General features: G+C 43.0%; 1 long non-coding RNA gene across 3 annotated transcripts in view; it reads right to left on the reverse strand.

Annotated features, from left to right (window-relative positions):
• Positions 1–20642, reverse strand: part of LOC138996293 (uncharacterized) — a 268742-nt gene extending 248100 nt beyond the window's left edge. For all 3 annotated transcript variants that reach the window (XR_011468745.1, XR_011468744.1, XR_011468743.1), the window contains exon 1: positions 20621–20642. This is a non-coding gene — a long non-coding RNA (uncharacterized lncRNA). The remainder of the gene's footprint in view (positions 1–20620) is intronic.
• Positions 20643–25468: the final 4826 nt, after the last annotated feature.

Raw genomic sequence — 25468 nt, forward strand, 5'->3', positions numbered from 1 at the left:
AGACAGATTGTAGTGAGACTTTATTCTGACAGCAATGGGAGCTCATGAAGCAACACTTGTAGGCTGGTTTCTGTTTAAAACAGACAAAATAACCAAAACATAACATTTAATTTCAGATTGGTTTCTTTTGGAAGAAACTATCTTCCTTAGGGTTTTTTGTTTTTCTGTGTGTGTGTTTTTTTAGAGCAATAGGAAGGGAGGGGGGATGGGAGCGGAGGAGAGGAGAGGAGAGGAGAGGAGAGGAGAGGAGAGGAGAGGAGAGGGGGAAGGAGAAGGAGATGGGGAGGGAGAGGGGAAGAGGGGAGGGGAGAGGGGAAGAGGGAGACAGGAAGAGAGGGAGAGGAGAGAAGCATCGATGTGAAAAAAATATCAATCTGTTGCCTCCCACATGCACCTGGACCTGGACCAGGAATCAAATCCACAACCCTTTGGTACACAGAACTGAGCCACACCGGCCAGGGCCACTTCCTTAGTTCTTATTTGGTGAGCTGATGGTAAACACACCTGTTTTAATAGTCACTAAAGTCAAACATGCAATTTGATCATGAGGAAGATAAATCAGTAGGGGGGAAGCCTAATATGATGTGTTTCAAAGCCACATGAGGAAATTCAAATGATCACTCCCCCACTTCCCACAACCCTTCACCTCTGCCTCTCACACCTACACATTTCCGCACATGGCACATGGCCTGCCTTGGAACTTCTGGCTTACAAACTTTTCTTGCAGGTAAAGAGCCCTGGACTCTTCCTTCATTCCTCTGGCTGTCAGTTACAAACCCTTCTCCCTGCCATGTACGTTAGGTGTACACCCATACTGTTCTCTGGGTGTAAGCATATAAGAACAGTTCCTAGGCCTAGTACAGACCCATACGCTAAAGTCTTAGATGCTGTGTGACCAGAACCAGGCTACTTACACCCCCAGAACTTTAGAAAAATGCCCTGCAATGCATGGATTTATTCATTCATTCAACCAATCTTTATGAAGTGCCTTTTATGTTCCATAAAACTAACAAGGCATATCCTACCACAGAGGAGCTACACTACAGTTAGGAGACATGCAGTGACGTGTTGGAACTCACTCGTAAAGACAAACTTTATATAAATGCTGGTCGCTGTATTTTCAGGAATTTTGAGAGTTGTTAAAACAGCCATTAATTTAAAAATTATATGCACTTACAATTAAGTAAATTATATTACAAATAAAAATAATACTCATTGCTTCCCAATTAACACTTTATTTTATTCACATTTTACTATTATCTATAGTTATGATTACTTATGTGTATGATACAAAAACTGTATAATGCTATGCAATGTGCATCTTTTTCTGACTCCTCATTTAATAATGTTACATTAAAACCCCTGAATGTTCCAGGGTAAGAGAATTTACATAATGGAAATTGGCAAACACTATAAATCAGTGCTTGGCTTATTATTTTATTAACTGTCAGACTTAAGTGAAAGAAAAAAATGTTAATAATGCAGATTAAAAACTCAAAGTATGTCATGTCTGAAGCTACTACATTGTAAATGGCATAAAAATTTGAGGAAATATTCTTCCACTACTCAAAAGCTATTATCCATTTCAGCAAAATTACTGATAAGCAAATGAAGTTCCAATATGTCTTTGTTTTACTTTTTCTTATTCATTAATGTAAGACTGGCTATGGATTCAAGATTTTGCTGAAAATGAAAATATTTCATGAGAATCAATTTGGCTACATAGAATTCACATAAGGAGATTGCATATTTTATTTTTTAGAAATTATGTGATACACTTCTTTATAACAGTAAAATTGATAATAAACTCACATGAATGTAGATAGATAGACAGACAGACAGACAGATCTCTATTCTTTGTTTCCATTGAGAGCCAGTTGGTAACCATTTACCAGCACACAACTGGCTTATACACATTGCCAATATTTGCAATATGGTGTGACAAGTGCTGTGATGTATGCAAAGGAAAGACATGTCAGAAATTGGGGAGGGGGCGTAATTTCATGTGGATCCAAAGAGGAAGTGACTTAAGTGTTATCTTGATGAAAGAATGAGAACCTCTTAAGTGACAGGAAAATCATTCCAGGAAAAAAATCCACAAAGATTGTAAAACAAAGTTTTGTTCAAATTTTACACCCTGCTCTTTCTGTTGTTATTGACCTTTAAACAAATAAGGGAAATTATAATGTACATATTCTTCTTTTTTTTTTAAATATATTTTATTGATTGTTTACAGAGAGGAAGGGAGAGAGATAGAGATTTAGAAACATCTATGAGAGAGAAACATCGATCAGCTGCCTCCTGCACGCCCCCAGTGGGGATGTGCCCGCAACCCAGGTACATGCCCTTGACCGGAATCAAACCTGGGACCTTTCAGTCTGCAGGCCGACACTCTATCCACTGAGCCAAACCGGTTTCGGCCATATTCTTCTATGAGTTGGTTTTTTAATCAATATTATATCATTGATTTTCATCTATGGTGATGCACAACTATAGTTTATTCATTTCCACTGCTATATAGTTTGCCATTTTATCTACTTAATGGTTTATCTATCTTTCTACCATTGAGGTACATTAGGGCTGTTTATTTCAGGTTTTTGCCACATAAAACAATGCCACCATGAGCATTTTCATATATGTCTCTTGTTGTACATATACAAGAATTAACTCCCTAGAAGTGAAATTGCTGCAGGCGCATTTGCAACTTTGTTTGAGGATGCCCACTCTTTTTCCAAAGTAGCTGAACCACTAGCAAGCAGTCTACTAGAGATTTTATTATACTGCATCCTGGTCAACACTTGCTATAGTCAGACTTTTAAAATTTTTGCCCATCTTGTGGGTAAAAAATGATTTCCTATTATCAATTTAATTTGCTGTTTCTTTTTTTAAAATGAGGTTTGTTATTTAGTAAGTTTTCCTAATAGCCCAGCTGTTCTGGCCCTGGTGGTTAAGGTGAAGAAAGGGAAATAAAGGACCCTAGCCTTTCTCATTACAATAGAAACTGAGTGATTTGCTTTATTATGTTGAGTTGATGTTTTTGCCATGTCACTGGGTATCAAAATTCCTCAAAGTCCTAACCTGACTTTGTTTTCTAATCATACACTACTGATCCTATGGGAGTCAGTTTGAATCAGATATTTGGGGAAACAGGGAACTTTTTCAGATAAGGTAGGACTGCTTCAATGGGGTTTCAGACCTTCTCTCTCACTCAAGAGAGACAGAGAAGGTGATGTCGTTATTTCATTCAGCATTTTCAGTATATATCAGGCCCAGGGATTAATTAAGAACAAGCCCCGTACTTTTCTGTAATTTGCATTCTAGTGGCACAAACTAGTCATTAACAGTTTACCCCAATTCCCCTCCCTATCTCTCACTGGCCCTTCATTCATTCAATCAGCATTACTGAGCATATGATCCAGGCCCCGGCACTGTGTGAAGTGTCAGGGCTACCATGGAGGAGTGGTGCCTCCAGAAACCCTGTCTGGAAGCCTGGCTTCTAACCTCCATGAGGAATTAGCCCTTTAAGAGAGGAATTAACCAAATGACACTTTGGCAATACCAATTTTAACAGCCATGTCTCCCAAACTGCAATTTACCTGCAATCAGAAGCTCTCTTCGATGCCTGTTAAAAAATGCAGATTCCTATTCCCCACGTCAATGACCTACAGATTCAGCAGGTCCAAGAATCTGCACTTCCACAAGATCTTAGAGAATTCTGATTCCCTGCTGAAGTTTGTCCGCCTAAAGTCACCCTAAAGAATGTTAGAGCCGCCCTAGCCGGTTTGGCTCACTGGATAGAGCATTGGCCTGGGGACTGAAGAGTCCCAGGTTCAATTCCGGTCAAGGGCATGTACCTTGGTTGAGGGCACATCCCCAGTAGGGCATGTGCAGGAGGCAGCTGATCGATGCTTCTCTCTCATCGATGTTTCTGACTCTCTATCCCTCTCCCTTCCTCTCTGTAAAAAATCAATAAAATATATTTTTTTAAAAAAAGGTTAGAGCCAAAGGGGCATAATTGATACAAAACTGGAGATCAGGCCCCATGCTTAGCAGGTTCTTGGCTCTAAGGAAGGATGCCCAGAGGGAATGTGAAGCAGTGAGCCTCTCGGTGCCCACTGTGCAGTTTGCTCAGTTGGTCAGTTGATGAACTTGGCTACTAGGATTCCCTGAGGGAGTTGGCCTGCATGACCACCCTCCATGCCTCCGGACCTCTGTCCAGAGAGAGAGAACACACCTGCTGAAACATTCCAACCCCGAGAGGGCCCCTCTTGGTGGTAAACGGCATTGATTTACAAACACAGCATGCTTGGAGCCCCAAAGGGATCTAGCTGGCGAGCAAAATAACAAGCAAAATGGACTGTGGCCAACATGGACCCAAACATGGTGAGGCTGGGAAAAGTAGCCGCCACAGGCCTAAGACAAGCAGAAGAGGATGTTACTTCCTGAGTTCCTGAGGGGAGGATCCCAACTCTTAGCAGGTGCTGTATAAACGTGAGATGGGTGTTGAAAGAAGGGTAACAAAGAAAGGAAGTATTTGGAGATGGGAGGCTGTGGGAGGAGAAGGGCCTCCTGTATAAATCGGGTCTTTATGTCCTAAAGAAGGGAACTCTTAGTCCACTCGCCTTTCCACCACACCCTCCCACCGGGAGCCCCTGTGCTGGCCTCCTGTGTGACTTCAATTATCCCAACACTGACCAGTTGAGCCAACTCCAGGCTCTGATCGAGGAATGTGGGGTGAAGCAATAGAGAATGAACGCGCTTTAACTGATACTGAGTTTGATATCTGTGTTGCAATAAGTACTTTCCTTCGCCCATAATTCTGCCTGGAAAGCTCTTCCCTGGTTGACAGGATGGGCTCTTTGGCAGCTTGTGGGTAGAGGCTTTTAAATAAATATCACCCCCTCCAAGTTATTCTCTATTTCAGCATTTTGTTTATCTCCCTCACAACACTGATCACAATCAATAACTGTCTTATTTTCCTGTTTCTGTGTTGTCTCTTCACTCTAGAATGCAGTTCCCATTAGGGCAGGATCACAACCATTTTGTTTAGCACCATATCCCAACACTGGGAAGAGCAACACATGTTTTACTAATGAATAACAACTCTAAGGAAAGTGTCACTAGGGTACAGAGAGAAGAAGTGACCTAACCCTGAACACCTGGTTAGTGGCAAAACCTGTATTAGAATCTGTGGTCTCTGGCTCCTAGTCCAAGTATGAGCAGGATGCCAGCACCTGTGCCTGTCCTGGGAAGGAAAGAAAACTCAATGACCTGCCTGCAAGGGAGGGAAATGAGAGAGAGCCTGCCACAGACCAAACTCAGCCAAAGCCTGTCCTCTCGATAGCCAGTGTTTCCGATTTATTTCTTACTCCGTGCTTGGAACCTGGGGCAGAGGAGAGAGGGAGTGTTTGGGTCTAGGTTGAGCCACACCCAAGGACACATCTTCCTACCCCAGCATCACTTTCTGCCTGAGCCTTGCTGGAACCCAGAGGTGAGACTCAGGTCAGTGGGACTGTCTTAGTCAGTGTGGGCTGCTATAACAAATACCATAGACTTTGTGGCTTAAACAACAGAAATTTATTTTCTCACAGTTTTGGAGGCTTGACGTCTGTGATCAGGGTGCCAGCCCAGTGGGGGTCTAGTGAGGACTCTCTTCCTGGCTTACCTTCTTCTGTATGCCAACATGGCAAAGTTTGGGGGGACGGGGGGAACCTCTGGTCTCTTCCTCTTCTTATAAGGACACTAATCCCATCATAGAGATTCTACCTTCATGACTTCTTCTAAACTTCCCAAAGCTCCTATCTCCTAACACCATCACATTGTGGGGTTAGGGCTTCACCATATTACTTGGGGGTTGGAGGAGGAGGGGGAGAAGACAAATATTCAGTTCGTAACAGGGGCCCAAAGTGGCAGCCTCAGGGCAAAGGAGAACCAAATGTGAACCTTCTCTGATCCTTGGTCAAAGGTGAGAAGAGGAGGGAACAGGAAGTGAGCAAAGCGATGTAGAATTCCACCCATGGGTTAGGTCACAACAGCCCTTGGATGGTTCCCCTGGGCTTCCCGGTCTCGACAGACACCATGGGGAATGAAGACTGCTCAGCTGGACCCCATTAGCAGGCCTTGTTTTCCATTCCAGTTCGCCTCTGACCTGGCACTAACTAGCATGCTCCCCCAGGCTGGGAAAGAGCCGGGCACCACCTCATGCTGAGTCATCCAGCTCAGGGACCAGGAAACTTACATAAGGAGACAGATTCTATGTGTTTGTACAGTGGGCTCAAGCTCCAGGGACAGGAAAGAAAGAGGCGAAGCCGGGGAGACTGGCTGATTTTGGTCCTGTGTCTGCTCTCCCTCACTACCCTCCCCTGTAGTCCTAGGAACCCTGGGTCTATCTGTGCGCGGGGGTTGCTGTGGCCCCAGGGCACTATGAGAGGGCACACAATGGCAGGATTCCTAGGGCTTACAGATCCAGATGAAAGAGAACAACAACATGGAACCTGAGCTTTAACTCTGTGTGGCACAGTTCCCCTGCAGTCCATTCTCCGGGGCCTGGGGAATGTTAAGCTTGTCCATAAAGAACACAGGTGGCAACTGAGGAACTCAATAAAAACGTGAACTCCTGAACTATCTGAGATATGTCTCCAGGGTATTGTTACAGCTGCAAGAGACCGCGCTGCAGCGACATAGGACTATGTTTGTTGGGTAGAGAAATAGCATGTGGGCTTAGAAAAATGTGAGTGGGCAGCTGTTTGAACTTCACTGCACAGCTCCTTTCAGTCTCAACCCTTTGCAGATGAAAATTAGGAGACTGGCAATGGTAGGAGACATTTCTGAGAAGCAGTGGAAAGGGAATATTTTCCTTTATAGGAGTATTTTTCCATCCTAGCCCTTCCATTGCTTCTGAAATCACAGCCTTCCAGTACCCCCGTCCCACCCCCACACACATATAGTAAAATGTGTCAAAGGCAAGTTGTCTACAAATGAAGCGAATCATCCTTTCCCACCAAAAACTAAGTATCTGTTGCTTTAGTGGGACTTTTTTCCATGTGCACACTATTTCTTGGCGTCTGGCTACAGAGTGGCATCACGTCGTAGTTCAGCTCTGTGGAGCGTGAGAAAGAGTTACCTTCAGAGTGAGAAAGAATTGAGTTGAATCCTAGATCCACCCTGGATTATCTACCTGCCTCTCTGAAGCTCAGTTTCCTCTTCTGTAAGACACAGTGGTAATAGTACTTAGCCTCACGGGTCTCTGTGAAGCCTTTTATAGGACATTGAGAGCTTTAATATTCTAAATCCCTGGGCAAATATTCGCTAGTATTTTTTATTAGGTTTTTGTTTGTTTGGTTTGGTTTTTAATCCTCACCCAAAAAGAAGCTCAGAGAGAGGAAGGGAGAGAGAGAGACAGAGAGAGAAACATCAATTGGTTGCCTTCTGTATGCTCCCTGGCTGAGGATCAAACCTGCAACCCAGGTATGTGCCCTGACTGGGAATCAAACTGGCAGCCTCTCAGTGCATGAGACAATGCTCAACCAACTGAGCCACTCCAGGCGGGCTTTTATTAGTATTTTTTATGGTTAGAAAATTATGAGAGAAAGTAGCAGAAAATGAGGACATATTTTACCATGTAGGGTTAATAAAAGGGATAGCAAAAGGACAGTGTTAGTGTTTTAGAAACAATTTTTGGTCTCACTCATACACACACAAAGAATTTTATTTAAAAAAAAAAAACTATAGCCTAAATCTACAGGAAAAAACAACAACCACATATTTAGAAAAAACAATTTTTGTTATTGACCCTCATCCTAAGATATTTTTCCATTGATTTTTTTTTTTTAAGAGAGAGTGGAAGGGACAGAGAGAGGTAGAGAAACATCAATGTGAGAGAGACACATCTGATTGGTTGCCTTCCACACGCGCCCCGACCAGAGCTGGGGATCCAGCCTGCAACCGAGGTACATGTCCTTGGCCAGAATCAAACCCTGGACCCTTCAGTCCATGCACCAATACTCTATCCACTGAGCCAAACCGGCTATGGCTGTTTATCAAAATTTTATACAATTTCAGGTTTATGGACACTCTGAGGGCTAATATAAATCTCAAAATAAAAGCCCTGTAACATAAAAGGATTAGTGCTCACAAGTCCCATAGCTGCCTCTTGGGAATCTACAGGGGGGCAAGGAGACACCATCTCTAAAAATCTTCAACCACAGAAATACTGTCTCCTCTAGAGGACAAATACCCTAATACCCTTTTCTCCTGAGTGATTTTTTTGTCTCAGAAGCGGAAGATGACTTCTGGGAACTGAACATTGGTTGTTTGCAGGGTGTAGGGCTGGAGCTGGAATGTGAGTGTTCACTCATCCACTGGCTGGACACACCTCCTTGCCCACTGCCTGGCGGGTCTGTCAGGGTGGGTGCTGAAGAGCCCAGCTTTATGCACTACCTGGCTAAGAGAACTGAGGTTGGGGGCTAAAGAGGGAGTGGAAGAAAACACAAGCAATTTTCCCATCACCACATGTTTCTGCTATCCCTCTCTGTGGGTGATGCAGAGATTACAAGGAGCAGTGTATTCTCCTCAAACGCCCATGACTTTGAACCCTGGGTGCAGACTGGCCCTGAGAGACAGCGACCAGTCTCCCCAGATCCTAGATCATGAGACTGTGAGCCTCTACCGTGAAAAATCCTCCCGAAGCAGAACTCGGTGTCCCTTCCTCATCACTCTGTGCTACTTTCTCTATGCTCAATAGCTCCACAAGGAAATAAGAGCTCAGTGTACTAAGGCTGAGAGAAAGAGAAGGGGTCTGGGTAAGTGTCTTACGGGAGCAAATACTTCTGATGCTTGCAGAGCATTCACCAGGAACTTATTCTTCAAGCAAGACTCAAGAGAGGCCTTTGTTTGCAGAGAATTGAGCTTCCTCCATTGGCAAAGTAGTCCCATTGCTTCTGCTAAGTGCCAAATGTTTCCATCACAATTCACTTCTCTAAGTCATGGCTTAAAAAGCATTTGTGAAAATGTGTATGTTGATCAGCGGTTCTCAACCTGTGGGTCGCGACCCCTTTGGCGGTCAAACGACCCTTTCACAGGAGTCGCCTAAGACCATCCTGCATATCAGATATTTACATTACGATTCAGAACAGTAGCAACATTACAGTTATGAAGTAGCAACGAAAATAATTTTATGGTTGGGTCACAACATGAGGAACTGTATTTAAAGGGCCAGAAGGTTGAGAACCACTGATGTTGATCATGTCTAAACAGTTCCTTAAACCATTACCAACACTATCTGATTCAATGTCGCCTATCAAAAAGGCTTAGCAGGAAACAGGGGCTTAAGAAAACGGAACAGGACAGGTCCAAACTGGGAATAAACTGGGCCATGGAATGCTACCCGGAAGTTATGATCTGGGTGGGGTTCTCGAGAGGCTTGGGGGTTTGAGCTGATGCCATACAGGTATTGTGGTTTTGAGGATTTGTTTCTGTCCCCTTTTATTTTGGGGCTGTGAGGATACTTTGTCACCTAGTTTTGAGTTAAATGTCAGCCAAGGGTTTTTAGTTTTCATTCTAGTTCCTCTGTCTGTTGTTATGTGGGGATTTAGAAATATTTGAAAAGCACGCTGCTGCTGTTTCAGAGTGACTCGAAACATCAGATCACGCCACTTCTCAAAAAATCCTGAGTCCTAGCCGGTTTGGCTCAGTGGATAGAGTGTCAGCCTGCGGACTGAAGGGTCCTGGATTCAATTCTGGTCAAGGGCACATACTTTGGTTGCAGGCTCCATCCCAGCCTCCAGGGCCACATGCAGGAGGCAAACAATTGATGCGTCTCTCTCACTTTGATGTTTCTCTCTCTGTATCTCTCCCCTTCCCTTCCACTCTCTCTAAAAATCAATAGGAAACTATCCTTGGGTGAGGATTAACCAAAAATAATTTTTTTTAAAAAAATCCCGAAATGACTTCCTATTTCACTCAAAGTAAAAGCCAAGTTCTTTACTATGGCTTATAAGGCTATGTAGGATCAGTGCCTCCCCCATACTCACCACCTCTGCCCCTTCTATCATACTTCTTTGCTCCCTCTGCTCTAGTTACACTGACTTCTTACTGTTCTGGAACATGCCAGACATCTTCCCACCTTTGTATCTTTGCTGTAGCAGTTTCCTCTACCTTGATCATTCTTCCCTCAGATATAAGCTAAGTTAAACTTGTTAACCTCTTTCTTCAAGTCTTTGAAATCTTCTCAATGACATCTAGCCTGACCATGTTGTCCAATACTGCACCCTCCCACCAGCATCCTGACCCCCTTTACTCTGTCTGATGTTTCTTTTTCCCATAGCATTTAACATCTTCTGGCATTAAACATTTTCCTTATTTATGATGCTTATAATTTATTATCTTCCCCTTGCTAGACTATAAAATCCATGAAAGCAAAAAATGTTAACTCTGCTTTGTTCTCTTATGTGTTGTCCATAAGCCTACTGTGTGAGTACTAAGTACAGCCAGGCAGAGTCTGTTCCTACGCCTCATGGATTCTCAGAAGACAAGCAGCATCACAAGCATTCTTTCTAGGACTTCTGAGTTCAGCACCAGCCAGAAATAGCATCCCAGCCATGTGCCTTCTAGCATTTCAGGACATGTGTTCCTCATCCCACTAGAAGAGCAGAGGAGGCTAGAGTGCTAAAAACAGAGAGACACTCTAGGTCTTGAAAAGGGGCTCAAAGCTGGGGAGGAAGAGGCAAGTGTGTGATAATCTCCCTGCCCCTAGGCACCAGCCAAGGCCCACCAGCATCCTGTCTGTTCCAAAAGCCTATAACCTGAGTCCAGTTGAGTCCTTGTCCCTTTGTATGAAATCCATGACTATTATTGACATGGTGTTCTCAGCTTAGTCTCAGGGAACAAATGCCGCATTGCCTATCTTCTAGCTGTTCCAGCATAGTTAGAAGTCAGGACTGACCAAGCGAGCATTGGGCTCAACAGTCTTACCTTCTAAGCAAACCGGCACGTTTCAGGCAAGCAGGGCCCCCCTCGCTCCTTTGTCAAGACAAGGAAGCCTAAGGTGGCCCGTTTTAGCAGGGAAACCCTGCACCAGCCTCTCCTAAACTCAAACTAGTCTTGAAAATGTTCTGAGCTTGGATGCCTGAAGGACCACTGTTGAATTAGCAGATTGCAAACCTATGCCAGGGCCAAGAAAATAGGTAGAAGGTCAAAATTGAGGCCTTTTCCAGCTCTAAGTTTATCTCTTTCCTTCAGATCTTTATTATTCTGGTGGTAACTTCAAACACAGACACCAAGATTAGATCCCATATTGTCTCCACATTGTCACAAGGTAGGATTGGGTCAGTGCCTCTCCCCCCAGGGCAGTACACGAAGCATGTTTGATAGCCCTTTCTTCTTTTCTTTTTTTCCTCCTAATTCCCAGCTGGTGGATGGATATTCCTTAACCCATAAAAATGAGTGGGTTTCATTTTGATCTACTAAGAGCAGGCTAAGAATCTTCAAATGACAGGAACCCGTAACTCAGATCATTTCCCAGGATTTCCAGCATTCTCTTGAACTTGGACCAAATATCCAGTGGTCCCTGCCACCCCAACTAGCCACCAGGGCCCCCCAGCCCAGCTGAGAAATGGACAACTATGCACCATGGATAGTACATATATTTATTCCATGTAAACCCCTTAGAAACATCACTGTGCCCATTATATACCTGAGAAAACTGATTTCAGTGATGTTGAGTGGCTTATACAAGGTCAAGCAGCTTTGAAAAGGCCCCATCCATTTTTACTGCCTTATGAGATTGTCCAGCCAGCCTGTGCAGATGTGGGCTTTGTGCCTGAGGATGTCAGAAACATTTGCCTCTGGGTTTCTGAAATGTTTTGGAAATAGGACTTCCAAAATAGGGAAACCATGCATCCTTGTTTTCACAGAAGAGTTCTGATATTCTGATATCCCATTTGAACAAACTATAGTTACCTTATCCAAGATAGACCAGGAATAGAGGAGTGAAACACACACACACACACACACACACAAAACTACAAAAAGAATTGCTCAAGAGATCACTGAGCAGTAAGCATGAAAAAGGCTTAGGGTTTTGACATTCTCAGGGCCTGCCCCACCCTAACTTCTACCGACTTTGCCTCAGATGCTCCCTTCCAAACTGTTCCTTGCACAATGCCAGAACCATGACCTCCAGGACAGGAGGGAAAGAGATTGGAACATGCCACAAAGTTCTTACTACCCCAGATGATCTTTCCAGTGGACCCCCATGTTACTAAGAACAAACATTCTCCAGGCAGGAGACCCATGTCCTTCCAACTCTAACAGATAATAGATTCTCTCCTGTGGAGAAGAAATCTGAGAGACTACCAAGGTTTCAAATGTCCTGCTAGGGAAGAAAATAAGAATGCCTTTGACCAAAGCTTTTACTCCACATTGGAGCTTCCCCAGAAAATGTCCTCTATCATGCAGTCAAAGGACACAGTGGAAAAAGCAGGTATTTAGAAATCAGAGATCTGAGTTTGTATTCTAGCTTGCCCACTTATTAGCTGAGTTGCCTTGGGTAAGTTTCTCAAACTCCCTGAGCTCCAGCTTTCTGACTCATCTGAAAAATGGGTATAAGAATGACTATTTTGAACCATAATTGTAAAATATCAGATGACATTATGTGTAAAATGTCTGGCACATGACAAGCATTTATTAAGAGTGACGATGAGTCCTGGTCAGTATGGCTCAGTTGGTCAGAGCATCATCATGTATACCGAAAGGTTGCAGGTTTGATCCCGGGTTGGGGCAAGTATAGAAGGCAATCAATTTCTCTCTCTCTCTCTCTCTCTCTCTCTCTCCCCCCCCCCTTCCCCTCTCTCTAAAATCAATAAGCATATCCTTGGGTGAGGATTAAAAAAAAAGTGATGGTGGTGGTGAAGTCATCTTTCACTGAATGTAACACAAAGTAATGTTTTTCTCTGGACATAGAAAGAGTATTCCAAAGGTATAAACTCCAAAAGGAATAAGCAATACATATTTCTCAAGCAGTCAGAAGGTTTAAGAGGAAAAGGTTCAATTATGTAACCAATTCAAACTAAACAGATTTATTTGGCAACCAGTATGAGCCAAGTAAGATAACAAATACTAGGGATTATAGCAGTGGTTCTCAACCTTCTGGCCCTTTAAATACAGTTCCTCATGTTGTGACCCAACCATCAAATTATTTTCGTTGCTACTTCATAACTGTAATGTTGCTACTGTTCTGAATCATAATGTAAATATCTGATATGCAGGATGGTCTTAGGCGACCCCTGTGAAAGGGTCGTTCGACTGCCAAAGGGGTCACGACCCACAGGTTGAGAACCGCTGGATTATAGGGATATATATATATATATATATATTCATGCCTTTAAGATGCTCACCGCCAAATGGAGGGGACAGATTAAAGGGGGACATATATCCTCACTTCACCATGCCAGGCAGAGTTGTAAAAAGCACTATTGGAGCAGAGGATGAGAAAAACTAGTTTTGCTTAGCAAGTATATACAGGAACCTCTCGGGGGAGTAGGCAAGTGAACCAACCAATCCTTGATAGGTAGGCAGGATTTCTAGGCACCTGACAGCATGTTTAGTTTATATTCCAGACTGGGGAAATTCAGTTCCCTTCTTCCCTCTCCAGAAAAGATTACTTATTTCTCAGAAACGAGGATAAAGGAAACTCCTTCAGATTCCTCTTCCACTTACTCATCAGTGGCTAATCGAATAGACATTCTGAGAGCCACAGAGACAAACACATACCCTTGGATGCAGAAATTAATCAATACTTGGATAAAAATTCAAGGCACATAAAAAATGTTTCAATTTCATAGAGTTCATTTTGAGACATTCAATGGAAAACAAGGCAGTGTATCACAAAATAAATACACACAATATGACTTATCAGAGGTAAAAAAATAAATAGTACTTAAGATATATCACTGCTAAGAAATATCAACCAAGGTCACTAGCTGGAAAGAGGAATTAGCAAAATTCATTAGTTTTCTGCTTCTATTACCATTCTCAAACCTGTTTAGTTAATTTGAATTTCTTAAACAAACAAGCAGTTGGCTGTGGAATGGTAAATGAAACAGAAGCATAATTCAGTATAACTGTTCTTCTTGTTTGGATATTAGCTAGTAGACCATGAGATGTTTCTATGTTTTCTACTTGCTATCTTATCTCTTTTTCCTTTTTTTGCTCAAAGGCAGAAGCAATAATTCTCAAGGTGGGCAGGTTGCTCCCCAGGGGACACTTGGCAATACCTGGAGACATTGCTGATTATCAGAATGAAAGTGGAAGTGGGGAGGGCTACTGGCATCTAATGAGTAGAGACCAGGGATGATGCTACATATCCTACAATGCACAGTACAGCCCCTCAAGCAAAAAGGTATCCAGCCCAATATGGATATACATAGCTGAGACTGAGTGAGAAACACTGTCAATATAGCTGAGGCTGAGAAACACTGAATGGAATTCTGGGTAAGTTGAGAAAGGTCTTGCAAAGAAAACAGAAAAGACAGGATTCAGGAAATTGATTGCTTTCTTAATCATGAAAATGTGAGAAGAACATTATTAATAAAGAACATTATTAATACTTAAAGTTAAAGCTCCTACAGCAACTTGAGAAGAGCTGCCCTCTCCATGTTACTGCTCAGGTCTTGCAGTGATTATATTTTATGAACTCCGAGTTGAAACTATGGTCTGATAAAGGATTTCCTTCTTTAATTAGTGGATTTATTTTTATACAGTTTTTAAATAGTAAAAATAGTATACAACTTATGTGTATAAGCATGTATGTGTGTATCTATACCTATATTTATATCTATATCTATATCTATATATATATATTAGTATACAGAAATTCCTTTTTATTAACATAATTAGGCTATGTAAACAACTTACATATCCATCAGTGGAGGAATGTTATAATGAGTTATGGTATATATTTTTATATCAGTTCCTATGTCCATTAAAAATAATAAATATTTTTCAAGCATGCAAAAAACGTGTATAGAAACATGCTGGCAGGGATTTTCTTTAAAGTACTTTTCCATAATAGAGTCAAAAGTAATCATTGGGAAGCACTCTGTTCTCATATGCAAATACCTTCAAGATATAATGTGCATTAAAAGAAGTGGGGAACAGTGGGGGAGGGGCCACATAGTGGAAGACCACACAAATTTTTACATATGCAAGCACTTGAATAAAGAAATCATTGAGTGGTACTCAGAAATTCATTAAAGTGGTTCCTTGGGAGCATTAATAGAGGCGTCAGGAGCTAAAAGGGTGAGGGATAAGGGTGAGAGCAAGACTTCTCAGTGTGTACTTTTGAAGTTTTAAGCCATGTGAATGTTTTAGATATTCAAAATCTTAACACAAAATAAAAGTTCATCAGATAGAAAACTAATCTGTCCTAAAAATTTTAGAACACATTGTTGCCATACTTACATTCCAACCTTGAAAAAAACTCATATTACGTTCACAAAGATTATCTCATTTATCTTCACAAACACCCTCAAAAATTTTTAATGGGCACAGTGGGGGAGGAAGCAGGAATTTTGAATCTGATGCCGGCTGGGCACATCTTGTGAACAGGAATTAGGTTTGTTCTCCCTGGCTCTTAGGGGTAGAAAAGGATCAAAGTGTAACAGCAGAGAGAGAACCTAATTAGACTCAACAGAAAGAATTTTCTAACAGAGAAAACAGTCTTTGGAGGCCTCAGGGTATAGCAAATTCCCTGTGTAAATCTTGGTGGAGTGTGCACCTTTACATTTTTCTAGCTTAGACTGGACTAGGCTCAAAGGTAGATCTGAATTAAAGATTAAAAATAAAAACCAAAAAAATCCCCCCCCCCCCCCCCACCACCACATTCTTAGATACAGCTATGAGGGGGAGTAGAGGGCTACTTGGCAATATTTTTAAAAATTTTAAATGCTCGCGTGCTAAAACCCAGAAACTGCACTTTATGGTAACTACGAGCACAAAAGGGGCATCTGTATACGAACAACCACTGCATCACTGTTTTTGCAACAGCCTAAATTGGAAATGACCGATGTGTTGACGAATGGAGGATTATCTAAATAAATATATAAATCCATATTAGGAAATACCAGAAAGCAATTTTGAAAAAGGAAATAAAGGACAACTTGGGAAAGCTACATTTAATCAAAGAATAGATTGCCAAGATGTGTCATTGAGTTGGGGGGGGAGGGGGAAGAAAGTTGAAAGATGATCCATACAATATAATACAAGTGTAATTTTTTACAAGCAAGTGTAATTTTTAAAAAACTTCATTATTTTCAATGAGTTCATATATGAACTGTACAGAAAAAGGCTTGAAGGAAAAACAAAAGTGATGGGGAAAAGCGATGGTGAAGGAATGGGGTTGTCAAAGGGGCCTTTATACCTTCTCTGTAATGTTTTAAATTTTTGCAAGGCAAGTGAATTTATGGATCACTTGTTTAGTTAAGGTGGTTGCTTTTATACTTAAAGCAGTGGAGAAGGCATCATCTTTGCTCAGCGGGCTCAATCTTTTAAATGATGTGTTAGAATATATTTTAGTATGATCTGTATAACAATCAAATAGTAACAGCGAACACTTATTGAGTTCTTATTATGTACCATGGACCATATGTTTATTAAATCATTTAATCGTGACCACAGCCCTAGAAGTAGAGACAATTACTATCCCTACTTTATAGGTGTGAAAACAGGCCCGGAGTGACTGGACCAAACCCAGAAAGCTAGTGAATTTGGAACAGAGATTTGAACACATATTTCTGACTCTGGAGTCTAGACTTAACTACTCTGCTGTACTGTCCAAGTACAGAGAGAGCATAGATGATCTACAGTGGTAGAGTTGGGATTTGGAGATGTGAACTTGGTAGGGGGTACTATGGGAGGAGTCCCAATTATGGCAGACAGGGCTACTTACCTACAATATATCTATGTCGCCTTCTTTTTCCAATAAGAGAACCCTGACTTGCCCTAGCTCAGTGTTCGGCAAACTCATTAGTCAACAGAGCCAAATATCAACAATACTTCTTCAAAATAGACTCGCCCAGGCCGAAAACTGACTTCTGCGCATGGGCCATGAAGTTTCAATCGCACTGTACGTGCGCGCCCGCATGTGGCATTTTGTGGAAGAGCCACACTCAAGGGGCCAAAGAGCCACATGTGGCTCTCGAGCCACAGTTGCCAACCACTGCCTTAGCTGGTTTGGCTCAGTGGATTGGCCTACAGACTGAAGGGGCCCGGGTTCAATACTGGTCAAGGGCATATACCTCGGTTGCATGAGGGAGGCAACCAATCAATGTGTCTCTCTCACATCAGTGTTTCTCTCTGTTGCTCCCTCTACCTCCCACTCCCCGTAAAAATCAACGGGAAAAATATCTTCGGGTGAGGATTAAAAAAAAAGAGAGAGAGAGAGAACCCTGACTTGATGTTGGGTGTTAAAGTCCCTCAGTTAAAATTCTCACAGCTTCCTTTGCATATAGAGACCGCCAGGTGACATGGTGATGGCCAATGAGATGCTAGCAGAGGATGTTTGCAGGAAAGCTTGCTAAAGGAGACATCGCAGCTGGGTAAGTGTCACTTTGGCCCTTTGCCCTTCACCATTCATCCCCCTTTCTTGCCTAGAACAAAGATATAATGCTGGGAGATGCCATCTTTAGGCCACGAGAAGAGCCACTTACTAAAGATGAAGCACAAGCTTTTAAGGTGTTTGGTACACCCTGACACTGCTGTGTAGCCCTGGTGGTTACCTCTGATTTCTTATGTGAGAAAAACAAACCTCTTTGCGGTTAAGCCCACAGTCACATCCATGCTGACAAAGGCAGTTTAACGAGCACCGTGGGGCCTTGAGAGGCTCATCCTTAGGAAAGAACAGAGATGCCCGAAAGGTCTTAGCCTATCCTGGCTTTGAAAATGTAAAAGAATTGCTGCTCTACTCCAAGTTCCCCTGGGACCACCAGGCCAAAGGCATGTATCAGCCTACACCTGGCCATCAGACAGAGCCCTCAAAGACACAGAGAAACTCGGAAGGGAGCCAGGAAATCCACGGAGCTTAAAATCTCCCTTAAGCAAAAACACAGGGCAGGGTTGAGTATCTGCAATTTGATTCCAGTGCTGGGGGGGTATAGATCCCATTCTACTTATAGCAGCAGCAAGTGCAAGTGCAGCAGGGGGAGGAGTGGGGCTCTGGCAGCTGTGTTTTGAACCTGCCTGGGCAGCTCCCTAAACATTTGTTTCAAAAACAGGCAAGAGAAGGGGATATTTTGTGGGGTGGAAAGGAGTTTAGGAGAAGGGGAAACAATGGTACACACTCTGGAAATGGACTACTGATGTCTCAACTCTCTGCAGGTGATATTTCCCAAGCCAATCTTGGACTTGTCAGATGGGCCAAATCTCTCCTAATGAGACTCCCCGAGCCTGATCACTCCTTAAAGGTCAGCTAGACTGGATTAGAGGCTGTTTCAAAGTCAAAAGGAGACTGAAGAAGATATAAGAGTGGCAGCCACTGACACTAAAGGGGAGGATGGAGCATTGTGAGAAGGACTTAACTGGGTGGAGCACCTCAGAGAGGCCAGGGAGAACTGGGATGTGGCCGGGTGGGCCATCCCTTCCTAAAGTCTGGCAGTGAAAGGAAGGAACAACTAAGGTGGCAACTTAACAATATTGTGGAGGAAAAGTGGAAGGTGGGTCTGTCTAGGCCAGTGGTTCTCAACCTTGCTAATGCCGCGACCCTTTAATACAGTTCCTCATGTTGTGGTGACCCCCAACCATAAAATTATTTTCGTTGCTACTTCATAACTGTAATTTTGCTACTGTTATGAATCGTAATATAAATATCTGATATGCAGGATGATTTTCATTGTTACACATTGAACATAATTAAAGCATAGTGATTAATCACAAAAACAATATGTAATTATATATGTGTTTTCCAATGGTCTTAGGCGACCCCTGTGAAAGGATCGTTCGACCCCCAAAGGGGTCGCGACCCACAGGTTGAGAACCGCTTGTCTAGGCAAAAGAAGTAGAAAGTAGCTGTAGGACTGAAGGAGCAAACTAGGTGGGAATTTTAGATTGTGACAGGTTGCAGTCATGTCCCTCTGCCAGTCCATTTCCCAGGGTGCCTGCTGTCCCTGTTTTGCTGCTAGGATATTTCAGAGAATTTGAACTTCAACTAGACAATCTTAAAAATCAAAACATTTGTAATGTCCAAAGGCATAAAGTTAAATAGTAGGAACTGAGTGACAAGGGATCATTTAAATGATACTACATAGAGCCAGATCTTGACAGAAACTTGAGAGTATTTTCCAATAATTAAGTAGAGATCAGAAATCTAGAACTTGGAAATGAGAAAGAAATGTGGGTTACCTATTCCAAACCTTGTACTTTAGAAATGAGAAAACTGAAGGTCAGAGAGGGGCAGTGAGTTGCTCAAGTCACCCAGCTAGTTTGGGGATCATAAAAGCAAACGCAGAGGGCATATACCAGGAACTTCACATTCACATGCCTTAATTCAATTTTTACATCAACCCTACAAGGTAGATAATCTAACAGGCAAAGCCACTGACTTGAGGCCACACAGAAACAGTAAAAGGGCAGAGCTTGGATCTGAACCCGCATAATCTGGCTCCAGAGAGTCTGCTTTTAACCACTACTCTTCATTCCCTTGGTCCACTCAGCAGCTTTTTCTCAACTCTCCCAAGCTACTTCCCCTGCCTGCCACCTCCCTTCAATGTCAACAGAATGTCCTCACCTCACTCCTGCTCTGATGGAGGCAGGCAAGAAGGATGGTTCTTTGGTGTAAAAAAAAAAAAAAAAAATAGCAGAAGAATAAAGGGGAGATGCCGGCCCTGGAGGACAGGAAGGGGCGGAGGAGGTAGCTCAAGAGGGTCGGGGCCTTCAGCCTCTGCTGTGTTCCAGGAGGGACTGGCCTTGTCTTCCTGTCTGGTAGTTTAGAGCAGGAAGTTACAATGAATGTGGAATTCATGGAGACTTGGTGAGGTGGGGGTGATAAGCCCCAGGAAATGATATGAAAAATTATGTTCATAAGCATTTTTTCACATCCCACTTCCTCCGATATAAAAGCTGATCTAGAATGAACCAGACTCTTGCTGTTGCCCTCTCCCACACCTCCTGGGATCCCAGGAAAGATAGCCAGGATGGAGGCAAGAGCTAGGGGGCTGCAGTTAGGAGACCGGGGTCCAAATGCTGGCTCTGCCTCTTAACTTGCTGTGTGCACTTAAGCAAAATAAGAATTGCCTTCCTCTTCTTCTTATCACCAGGAAGTAGGAGACATAGATGGCATATTATAAACATGATGGAATGCAAAAACACAAAACACAACATCCAAACAAAAATTGGAAGCACAGCAACACAGTGTGGGTTGTTTACTCTTGTGATCACGTAGTTCATGGGAGCTGCAGCTGGTTGCTGCTACCCAGCATTAAGAGACAGGATGGTACTGATTATCATTAGCCCAGGAAAAGATCACAATTCAAAATTCAAAGTACAGGTTCTAAAGAACACGCATCGCTTTGCAACATCATAAAGTTGAAAAATCGGAAAATGGTAAGTCAGTGACATACAGGTACATTACCTCTTGAAGCCTTAGTATCGTCATCTGTTAAGGGACAGTAACCTACCTCTCATGTCGGAGTCGTGAGAATCAAATGAAAACTAGCTGTGATTGAGTGCACGCAGCTGGAGCTTGGCGTGTAGCTGGCAGGCCCTCAGACTGTTGATCACATCTGAATTTGGGGAGACAAATTCAGGGAATACCTGAGCAATGGCAAGACTCTGAGATAGAGGGTATTAGTGGCAGCAGCTGATTGAAAGAGAGGCCTGGGCTATTTGAGTTGAAGCTATATTTCCATAGCAAGCACACCGTTGTTTTTCACTTTGAAATTTGTTTTTACTTAAAAATTCTATTTTGTCATAACATAAACCTCCTTGTTGAGAAATTAATTTTAAATGTTTTCATTATAAAATGCATTCTCATTATTAAACATTTATAAATGTTATGAAAATCAACCATAATTCCCTCATTTAATTTTAACATTTACTATATTTCACTGCTTCCAGTGCATGTTTTTCTTTGTTTTGACTCTGATAAGATGTTGGTAAAAACTAATTAGGTTTTGTTTGCTCGTGGGAAAAATTGTAAATATAAGTCATATAAATAGATATAAATATATAGAGAGAGACTTTTATTTTAGGGAATTGACTCACGTGATTGTGGAAGCTGGGTGAGCCCAGAATCTGATGGGTTAGGCCAGCAGCTGGAGATTCAGGGAAGAACTGCAAGTTGAGTCTTGCTCAAGGGACATCAATCTGTTTCATTAAGGCCTTCAACAGATTGGATGAAGCCAACCTCCATTATTAAGGGTAAATTGCTTTACTCCAAGTCCACCAATGTAAACGTTAATCGCATCCAAAAACATCTTCCAGGATCATCCAGAATAATGTTTAATAAGTGCCTGGGCACCATGGACCAGCCTAGGTGATACATAAAATTAACACTTTGTAAAAACCTTTTAGAAATGAAAACTATGAGGTTCAAAGGAACTCTGTATTATATAAGTCGTTTCCTACATATTAGCAGCATTCGTGGAAACTATTTCAGGTGTTCATCCTTGAGCAAGTTCAGCTTAACTCCAGGAGTTTTCTAGTAGGCTGTAGCAGTGTGTGTGGAAAGGGTTTACTCTCTGGAGTTAGCAAGCACACTGCTTTTCCTTAGGTTATATGATGGGGTTGGGGGCAAGTAGAGTTGATGGAGATTGTGGTGAGGGGTTAAATCACATGACTTCCTTTGGTGGGGTCACTTGGCTTGAAGGAAACAGGAGGGACGATGACATTCTGACTGTGCCTCCTAAGGAGATAATGAAATGTTCTCGTGTTTCTCTAGACCACGACCTCTGGAAAGCATGCCAGCCCAATCCTGATGCTCTGACAAAGTTCCATCATCCCAGAAGGGGGCTTGAGGTGGCCAAGGCAATAAAGGAAATTAAAACTCCGGCAACGGTGGAGAAAGACTTCAGGCCAAAGAGAGGATGGAAGTTGGAGCCATGAGCTCTGCTATTTCTATCTTCTCTGGGATTACAGCCAGGCTGGCAGGGCATCTCTATCAAGAAAAATTTGCAGAGCAGAAGAGCCAGTAGGTCACATGGATCTGACGAAGGCACAGCCCCACCCCTGCCCCACCTCCCAACACGTGTCATCAGCAACCTTAGTCATCCCCATCCCCTAAGATAGAGGTGGCCTTAGCAGGAAAGGTCAGTTGACTTAAATAGCTGTGGCACCCACAGCAACTTTCCTGGCCTGAGAAATAAAACCCAAGCCATGAAGGATGACGTGCAGCTATTGCTACCTATGGTTGGGCGACAAAAAGGGAGACTAAAGCATTTGTTAGACATCTTCTGTGCTCCCTACTCATGTGCTTTTGCACGTCCACATAGTGGCCTTACTTAGTCCTGAGGGCTGTACATCATTATAATCATGTTATAGGTGATGAAAAAACTCAGCAAGATTAAGTGACTTGCCCAAAGGTAATGGTATTAGACATTTCTCCTTCCCTGACTCAGTGCTATCATAGATGTAGTGCTATGGTGCTAAAAAGTGTAGATGTTTGTTCTTTTAGAAATATCATAAATGCATGATTTAAAAAACAAACAATAAACTGTAGATAAAAACAGTCACAATGTCTCCTAGTCTTGTCTCGACCAAGTCACGACCATCAGTACTTGTAAACCTTTCCAAGAATAGTCTATGAATACAACCAGATAAGAATGTGTGTCTCTGAGTGTGTGTTCTTACACACACACACACACACAGTAAAATACAATATGCTCTTTTGCACCTTGCTTTTTTAACTTAACAATACAACTCCAATTTCTCTATCAGTACACATAGATCTTCATTATTGTTAGCAGCTGCATAATTCATATGAATAAGCCATATTTATGTAAACCATTGGTTCCATTAGTTTGCTAATATAAACAATGAGGCAATGATCTTTCCTGTACACGTTTTTATGCACATATGCAAGCATATCCATTCCTAGAAGAAGACTTGCTGGGTCAAAGGGATATGTGCTTGGCAAATAATGATCTGCAAATTGCCCTCCCAGGAGGATTCCCAATTTTCACTTCCTCTAACATTACCTGAGAGACTGCCAGTGATTTCAACCTGCCAGAAAGGTTCGGAACATCTTTCTATGCTGTGTCTGAGTGAACCAGTGCCCAGACCCAGGACTTCTGTTTTTAAGTCTAGTGTTTATTTTCCCTTTTATGCAAAAGTTACTTTCCATATAGACATGGTCTAAAGGAGGTGGAAGAAAGTCAAATTTTAAATGAAATTTGAAAGGATAATGTCACCATCTTTATAGGTTAGCTCCTACAAGTAAATAAAGCAATACAAACTTATGAACAAATCACTAAACAACCTGAGGGCCAAAGGCCAGCCCCATTTCTGAGTCTCATTAAGTCCAATGCTTGCATGGAGCTACTTTAAAAAGTTACCTTGTCGCCCTGACTGGTTTGGCTCAGTGGATAGAGCGTCGGCCTGCGGACCAAAGGGTCCCGGGTTCGATCCCGGTCAAGGGCACGTGCCTTGGTTACTGGGGCACATCCCCAGTAGGGGGTGTGCGGGAGGCAGCTGATCAATGTTTCTCGTTCATCGATGTTTCTAACTCTCTATCTCTCTCCCTTCCTCTCTGTAAAAAATCAATAAAGTATATATTTTTTTTAAAAAGTTACCTTGTCTCCATCAGATCTCTTGAATGCCCTCCCTGGGCCTCACTGGGCTTGTCTGGCTGTCAATAGTTCCCTGTGTAGATTCAGAAAGCTTTGCCTGCCTTCCCTAAAGTCTATTTTCCTAGAGTGAGGGGCCCTGTGTCCGTCCACTCAACTGGTTTGCAAGATGAAAGAGCTTAGAGCACTTATTTGATTCATGCCATGAAAATGGTAGGGGAGCCCTAGCTGGTTTGGCTCAGTGGACAGAGCGTCAGCCTGTGGATTGAAGAGTCCCAGGTTCGATTCTGGTCAAGGGCACATGCCTGGGTTGCACACCCCAGTAGGGGGCGTGCAGGAGGTAGCCGATCAATGATTCTCTCTCATCATTGATGTTTCTCTCTCTCCCTCTCCCTTCCTCTCTGAAATCAACCATATATATATTTACTTAAGTTTTAGAAGCGATGGAACACAATCTGATTTAGGTTTTTAAAAGACTACTTTCCTTGCTGCGGGGAATACATTATGTAGAGCTTAGAGTGGAAGGAGAACGACCATTTGCAAGGCTAAAGCAGAAGTGAGAGAGGATAGTGACTTGAAGTAGGAATGTGATGGTGGCGCCAGGAACACAGAACTCTCGGGTTGGCTTGGAATATTAGAGGACCATCTCTTCCATGGTTGTAATGTTTGAGTAGAAAGTGTGTGAGTGTGTGTGTGTGTGTGTGTGTGTGTGTTGGGGGGGGGGGGTGGTGAAAGGTAGTTCTCAGTCTAGTGGCTCCCCACCAATGAAAAACAAATAGCATACAAATAAGTCCTCTGCCTTTTGAAAAGCAAAACTTACACGTCCAAGGAATACATTAGCAGCTGGGAGGCGTGCTCTGCAGGGCCAGTTCTAGAAGGCATTTTTCTGAGGGACAACATACTTTTCCTCCATATTCCTTTCGTTGTTTGCACCTCTTTCCCCCCTGCCTTTCATCTAGAAGATGCCCTGGGCTGCCTTCTAGCTCCTACTAGATTAGAAGCTGGAAGTGGGAGGCCCGGGAAGCTGAGAACCATCATGGAAAACTCAAGCTGTTTGTTTTCCGGCTTAATCCGTCTGGTTATTTTAGCCCCGATGGCAGCTCCTTCAGAATGTGAGCCACTCATCACCCTTCCATTTAAGTCTTTTCAGATCAGAAAGGGAAGCCATCTGGATATGACACCCTCCCTTGGAGACCTTCCTCCCTTTTCTCCCGGCCCGCCCCGCAGAGGGCCCCGCCCCAATCCGTTTCAGTGAGAAATGCCCACTGGAAGATTCCACTTCGTAAAGAGAGAAAACCAAGGCGCCGAGAAGCTGCACTGAGCGAGGTAGGTAGAAATCACTTCCCTGAACAAGGAAGGAAAAAAGAGGCTTTTCTGGGGTGAAACATAGCTTGCCTGAGAGGGAGAAAACAAACAGCTTCCCTGAGTGAGGAACAAAGAAAGCGCTTTTCTGAGGTAGAAACAGCCTCCCGGAGGCCAAGACGGCTCCCCGGAGGGAGAAATCTGAGGTGGAAGCAAAAGCGCAGGCAGCAAGAACACGGGTTCTAGAGTAAAGCTGAGGCCACGCCACAAAAAAGAAGGTAAAACAAAAGAACGGCCTCTGTTACCCCTGTCACTCGTACAGAAAAGGGAGACCCTAGCAGGTGACACAGTTCGCGAACCGGGCTTACCCTAAACACCGAAAGCGAACTCTACTG

This window comes from Myotis yumanensis, unplaced genomic scaffold (assembly GCF_028538775.1).
Source record: "Myotis yumanensis isolate MYYU_CA2020_CCGP unplaced genomic scaffold, mMyoYum1.0.hap1 SCAF_17, whole genome shotgun sequence".
NCBI lineage: Eukaryota > Metazoa > Chordata > Mammalia > Chiroptera > Vespertilionidae > Myotis > Myotis yumanensis.